This window comes from Mirounga angustirostris, unplaced genomic scaffold, assembly GCF_029215605.1.
Source record: "Mirounga angustirostris isolate CCGP_5_RB_7025 unplaced genomic scaffold, mMirAng1.0.hap1 SCAF_10, whole genome shotgun sequence".
Classification (NCBI taxonomy): domain Eukaryota; kingdom Metazoa; phylum Chordata; class Mammalia; order Carnivora; family Phocidae; genus Mirounga; species Mirounga angustirostris.
The window spans coordinates 56211861-56219178 of NW_026991718.1; positions in this window are offsets into that span (position 1 = coordinate 56211861).

The window sequence follows — 7318 nt, forward strand, 5'->3', positions numbered from 1 at the left end:
TGGGGTGGACCTAAAGATCTGCCTTTCTAATAAGTTCCTAAGTGATGCTACTGATGCTGGTCTAGGCACATGCTTGGCCTAAATATTCTAGCTTGGAAAGCCAACTGAACATTCTGAGCAGAAACTTAGCAAATGTTGTCCTGGGGTTCCTGTGTACTCTTTGGATGGAAATATTCATTGTGGAAATGAAGGGGGGGAACCTTGGACCTCATTTTTTGACAGCCACAGGGTGGCCCCCTAGCTCCAGTGACTCCATTGGTCCCCAGCTGAGATGGTTTGGGTTATTTGGTGAAGTTCCACACCGTTTGTTTTTAAAAAGAAAGAGAAGGGAAAAAAAGAAGAGAATTCAGTTGTAGGACCAGTGGTTGGCTGTTCACAAAAGAATGCCTCCGGAGCAGGCTGGTGGCTTCTTCAGCAACAAGCAGTTCTGGGCTCTGTTGGAAGACACCAGCATCCCTCAGGTGGAAATGACGCAGGTGAAAGTATGTTTGTAAGTGGGAGAAGGCATTAGTCAGAAGGTGAAAGGAGATTTCACTGTAGCCAACCAGGAAGTAGCATTCACAGGACAAATGTTGAGCTCTGTGTAGCCCGCGGCACCCTGCCCATGACAGACCCTGCACAGACTCATCAGCCCCTGACACCCCTTCCAACCCCTTGCTACTGTGGTGAGGAGGGCACCTTCCCCTCAGCTGCCCTCCCCTCATGTCTTCACTTCTCTCTCAGCCAGATAAGCAGCTTATCTAATGACACTTTGTCCATCAGACGTATTTTTCAATGATATAGTTTTAGCGGGGGCACCTGGCTGGCCCAGTCAGTGGAGTGTGTGACTGTTGATCTCAGGGCTGTGAGTTCGAGCCCCTCACAGTTGGGTGTAGAGATTACTTAAAAAGAAAATCTTAAAAAAAATATATATATATGTATGTATGTAGTGTTAAAAGTTTAAATGTGTTCTGTACATATGAATAGGCAACTGATCTTTTTTTCCTCAACAAGGGTCTCATTGAGGCTATAGGCTGACTGCTTTGGGTACTCCTGGTAATCTTTACTTCAGTTTTATTAAACTTATGAGACCTATGCTTAATATCACAAACATCATCACTCTCAATTCTGTTTTTCTACTCATTTGAGGGATAAAAAAGAAGTGCAAGTTCACGTAGCTGTAAAACAAATACTGCTGAACTAAGATGGTGACACCACAGAGATCCACTGGCTGGTGGGCAGCCGCACCATGAGAAGGTTTGAAGTGTTCATTCACTCATACGAAAGTCTGCGTTTGTCATAATAGGCATTTAGGGAACTCCGGAACTTGTCTGGAACAGGGGCACGTGTCCTGGAAGTGGGGGCTGTGGCAGACCCATTGGCTCAAGGCCCATTCTAACCTCCCTCAGGTGTAGCTGCCCGAGTTGTGAGGGCTAAGAAACTAGAGACCGCTTTCCTGGATTTCCTCAAAGCTCTGCCAAGCAGAGGCACCTGCGTGAAACTCGGACGGTGAGCCTGGGAAGGTGGAAGTGAGGAATACAGGGTAGAGACACGCCGGGAGGTTGCAGTTGCTGACGGGGGCGCGAGGTGGAGGGGTGGGTGTCTTTCCCATTAGGTGGTTCCTAATGTCCCAGGGGTGGGGTGGTGGGCAGTGGCAGTGATGCTACTTCTGTCAGAACAGTTCTTCTAGAACTCTGAACTCTTAGCTGCATTTTTACTGGCTACTAGCAACCTGCCTCTTTCCCTGTCCTCAGAAATTCTGTACACTCCTCACTAATACTGTGTAGTCAATGCTTTTTTGCTTTTCGTCACTACAGTGGATGCTGTTGTCTGCAACTTGGAATCCTTCCTAGTAGAGGACTCTACCCAAATCAAAGCTATTCAGCCAGGGCTCAAGGAGATACGTTGGGATATCATGCTCTTCAACTGCCCTGAAGTTGTGACATGTCTCCTGTTACCCTTTCTTCTAGTTACTGTTCAGTTTCCATCGCGACCTCTCATGTGCTCTGCTGTTTATTAGAGGGGTTCTAGCTCTCCATACCCGACTGCCGATTTTCGTCTTGTTTCTTCATCCAGTTCCTCGAAGGTGTTCATCTGGACATCCAGCTGGACTCTCTTCCTTGGTGCTTCTGTGGCACCTCCCACCCTGTCACTTGGATGTCTTGAGAGCTGTTGCCATGAGAACAAAAACTACCATGGGGAAGTACACACCCTGACTTACATGACTCAAAATGAACCCAAGTGCTCCTTGATCCGGGGCTTACAGTAGGGCATGCCATGAGATTTCTCACTGGCTGAGGACACAGGATAATTCTCCAAACACTGGCTAACAGGTATTATTTTAAAAAAAAAAGAAGAAAATCTATGTTAACTCTTCTTCAATACTGTAATTCCTCATGTGAACGGCACTATCAGCTTTGCATGGAACAATACTAAATGTAGTATACTTTTATTGTACAAAAAGGCAGATGGCAGGAAGGTTGAATATAGGTACTAATAGCTGCCTAGAGAGGCTTTGTGTCAATAGCACTAACTAGATAGTGAAAGAAGGCACGTGTGCTAAGAAAAGACACAAAGTGGCTAGCTCTGATTCTAAGACCAAATGCCAATGTGTGTGTGTGTGTGTGTGTGCAGGGGGGCGTTCCCCACACCACCAAGCACTTCCCCGTGTTTACCAGCCTGAAAGCTCTCAGCTCTCTGAATCTTGTCCTTCTGGGCTTTTATGCAGGCTTCGTTACATAGGCAAGATTAATTAAATCTCTGTCCATTGGTGATCAATTCAACTCCCAGCCTCTCCTTCCCAGAAATCAGGGGGTGGGACTGAAAGTTCCAACACTTGATTCATGATTGCTTCACCTGGCAACCAGCCCCCATCCTTGGGCACTTTCCAAAAGTCACCTCGTCAACATGAACTCAGTTGTGGTGGAAAAGGGCTTATTATGAATAACAAGATGCCCGTTTTACCTCTATGGCTCTGAAGTTATTTCAGGAACTGAGGACAAGAGACCAAATATTATGGTAAAAGATGCCCCCATTGCCCTTACCGCTCAGGAAATTCCAAGGTTGTGGGGAATTGTGAGCCAGGAACTGTGGACAAAGATCAAATACATATTTCTTACGAATCACCATGTTGCACTAACCCAGTGGTTTGCAGGCTTGGCTGCACATTAGGATCATCTGGGACTTAAAAAAAAAAAAAGAGTAAATGATCAGGTCCAAGTCCAAACCTAGACCAAATGAATCAGAATCCCAGGGTGGAGCTGAGGCTTTTTTTTTAAAGCTCAGGTGATTCTAATAAGCCCTCAAGTTTGAGAACCACTGGGTAGGGCTTGCTACTTTGCCACATTTATCCTTGTGATGAACGTGGCTTTTTCTCCTCTCTCAGCAGGTGTCTGAGGACTTGAAGATGAAGTAATCACATAGGTTTTTCTAATAAGTCATATTTTTGAGTAGGGGCCAGCTTCCTATTCCAAGACCACCTGTCTTACACAGATCAGGCCTGCTTGGTGTGGATGGGATCTAGACACTGGTGGAGGGAGCCACCCAAGCATGGTCTCCATGGTGCACAGTGCTGGTCTGCTGGAGCAGTGTCTGAGGGCTGAACAAAAACAAGCAGTGGGCTGGATTTAACCTGTGGGTCACGGTTAGCTGACCTTTGCTCTAGATGGCCAAGATGCAGTTGGCTGAGAGAATTTCCGATGGGATGTAGGACACCTAAGAAAAGACAATAATCATCCAAAGCGACTGGTGGCCACTGCAGAGTTAGGTCTCCTACCAGGTCCTACCCCCCACCCCCATTTGTTTTCCTAATGAAGTATGACTCACGTATAGAAACGTGCATGAAACCTATGTGTACAACTAAGTGAGTTATGGCAAAGCAGACGCCCATCCAGTCAAGACATAGGATATTGCCAGCACTTCTAGAGGCCCCTCTTACCCCTCTTCCAATCACCAACCCCTCTCTCCGCCTGCAGAAGGCTACTAAACTGACTTCTAACTCTATACATCAGTTTTGTTGGTATAAATGTAATAATACCATATACACCGTTTCACTCCTTGGTGTCTGTCCTTTTTCAGTACCGGCCATTATTGCTCTTGTGTTTCTGGAAGGACTGAATGTAATGCATCACCACTCAGGAGCTCCTGGGGCCACCCTTTTGTCATGAGATCGGTTCTCTTAGAGGGGTTTGGCTGGAGGTAAGTGGGGAGCGGGGGGCTATGAATAATCCAGCCAGCCTGCCCAGGGTGCTCTGCAGACTAGAGAGACAAAAGGTACGTTGATGCTACAAAATGCTTAGCAACAGACCCAGATGCCTTGTGACAGGCATGCTAGCAATTGGGAAAACCAGCCTGACTGGTAAAGTTGATGAAGCAGGTCCCTCTTGACCTCAACCCTATTGCCTCTGAGATTCATTAGTCTCCACTTATTAAAAATAATTTTTTAAGAGATTCATTTATTTATTTGAGAGAGAGAGCCTGAATGGGAGGGCACAGGGGGAAAGGTAACAAGCAGACTCTATGCGGAGCGCAGAGCCCGATGCAGGGCTTGAATCCACGACCCTGAGATCACCACCCGAGCCAAAACCAAGAGTCAGATCCTTAGCCGATTGAGCCACCCAGGTGCCCCTAGAATTTTTTTTTTTTTTTTTTAACAGGGCATTCAACATGCTTTGAGTGTGAGTCCAATCTTTTAACTGCAACTCACTTCCAGATTCGGGGCTGTCATGCAGAATTGTGAAGCACTGCCCAACTCCAGGGAGCATCATTTACATGGAATACAATGGAACCACACTGTGCAGTTAGCAGAATGTTAGTAGAATCGGTTGCCTGAATCCAGACCCCATTTTCATTTAGCCAGTGGTCTAGATGCTTAGGCCTTCATCAGGTATACATGTTTGGGGAGAGGTGCTTCAAAGTAATTAGGTGTTCCCATCAACCAGAAATCTTTTTTATTTTTCTTCCTTTTTTTTTTTTTTTTTGGCCCAACATGCTAAAATGAGTGAGTCTTATTTAATGATTAAGAAGATCTTATGGGGGCGCCTGGGTGGCTCAGTTGTTAAGCATCTGCCTTCGGCTCAGGTCATGATCCCAGGGTCCTAGGATCGAGCCCTGCATCGGGCTCCCTGCTTGGCAGGAAGCCTGCTTCTCCCTCTCCCACTCCCCCGCTTGTGTTCCCTCTTGCTATGTCTCTGTCAAATAAATAAAATCTTTCAAAAAAAAAAAAAAGATATTATAGGATCTCCTTTGGGTATGTGTGGGAAGAATGGAGTGTAGTGGGAATGTGGGCAGTGATTACATTTTGAACCTCAATTTTCTTTATCTGGGATGTATCTATGAAAGGAAACATCTCTACCTATAAATACAAAATGTCTAGAGTAGGCAAATCCATAGAGACAGAAAGCAAATTAGTGGATGCCAGAGGTCCTAGGTTTCTTTTTGGGGTAATGGAAATGTTTTGGAATTAGAATGTGGTGATGGTTGTGCAACTCTGTGAATATACTAAAAAACACTGAATTGTATACTTTAAAAGGGTGAATTTTATGGTATGTGGTTATTTTAATAAAACTATTATATTTTTTAAAAAGTGAAGAGACACTGCATCTTTACTGAGCTCAGGACACCCTGAAACTATTTTTTCAAAGAAGGAAACCTTCTGAGCTTTATGCATGGTTTTCCTTTTCCCCTAAAGGCAGAGCTTGGGGACAGTTGTGTCCTAGAACCTGGGGCAAGTTCACCTGTTACAGACCACCCGAGGGATCCCAAGGCTCTCATCTAAGTCTTGTGTCTTCCTCTAAATAATCCTACATCTGCTAAAAAACTCAGCCCAATGCTCTTTTATATATTGTTTCTAAGACACACAATTCAGGTTTGAGACTCTGATTTGAGAAATTTTAGGATACTCAGTGCCATTCTCTGAAACGATGAAAAGCCAGTGAGGACTCATGGCTGTCTTTCTTTGAGAGGGGGAAGTTTTCTTTCAAATGACTTAAGATTCTCCCTCTTGCTATGTACTCACTTACTGGCAACCCCAACTAAAGGGCACTGCAGGTCAAAGGCCCCGAGATTGGGAGGTAGGCCAGAACCCCCACACCTAAGCCTGCCTGCACCTTCCCCGAGTGTGTTGAGGAGGCATGGAGCTCGACCAGGAAAGCAAATTTCCGTCTGGACGACAGGGTGTTGCCGGCATCCTGAGTGGCAACTTGAAAGGATATAGCTAAAGAGAGAAAGAACGAGTAGAGCACTTCTTCTGTGAATAAGAGACATTCGAGTGCATCCTGACAATTGTTTACAGGGCTGGTTCTTTCTAAGCAGTTATCCAAATATTTTTAGAACACATGTTCGAAATGACAGCTTCAGACAGTGAGAAAGTGGGATATTCCCCAGCCGGGCTCCTCTACTCTACAGCCACAGACTCACCAGCTGAAAGAGATCATCCTATCTCCTCAAGACAGCAAGGGATCGAACGTGAGCATGCCACTTGCTGGGCCCGCACATAAAGGGACACAGGCCGGTTGGGAACCTTTCCTGCCATTTTGTGTCTCATCTGAGCGCCAACACTACCACAGCACATGCCATGTGAGCACTTTGTGTAAATTAACTCCTCTACTCTTCACAATAGCCTATGCCCCTCGTAAGATTATTGTCCCCATTTTAAAGATAAGGAGGCTGGGGTGCCTGGGTGGCTCAGTCGGCTAAGTGTCTGTCTTCAGCTCAGGCCCTGTTTCCTCCTTGCTCAGCAGGGGGTCTGCTTCTCCCTCTCCCTCTGCCTGCTGCTCCCCCTGCTTGTGCTCTCTCTTTGTCAAATAAAACCTTATTGAAAAAAAGAAAAGGTAAGGAGGCTGAGGCTCGGGGTTGTTGCGCCTGCGGTCTCAGAAAAAGCAAGCAACAGAGCTCGGAGGGAGCCCAGACAGTGCACACTCCTTGCTATGTCACTCATGTCCTCCATGGATGCTGTGGGAAGTGCCTCCTAGCAGGCTCAGGTGACCCCACAGAACAGCACACTTTCCGCTCCCCTGGGAAGAGGCAGCTTATGGGATTGCTCTTGATTTGGCTATATTAAAAAGCTGAAGCACTGAGTACCAGCCTCAACCTTCAAACACTCTTCAAAACCGAGAAGCAAGACCGCTGTCCTCCAAGGTGGGAATCTGGTCATTAGTAACAGGCCCCATCAGGCCCTTGGTCTGTGTAAACAGCCCTTTGGGGCTTGTCCAGAAATTAAAACCGGTGTCTGTATGATATGAAGAGCTGGAAATGTCCAGGTCAGAATGGGACCTGTTTCTTCAGAGGCCCCAGAGCCTGGAAACTAAGGCTTCCAGTGTGAGCTTGTCGGATAATCTTT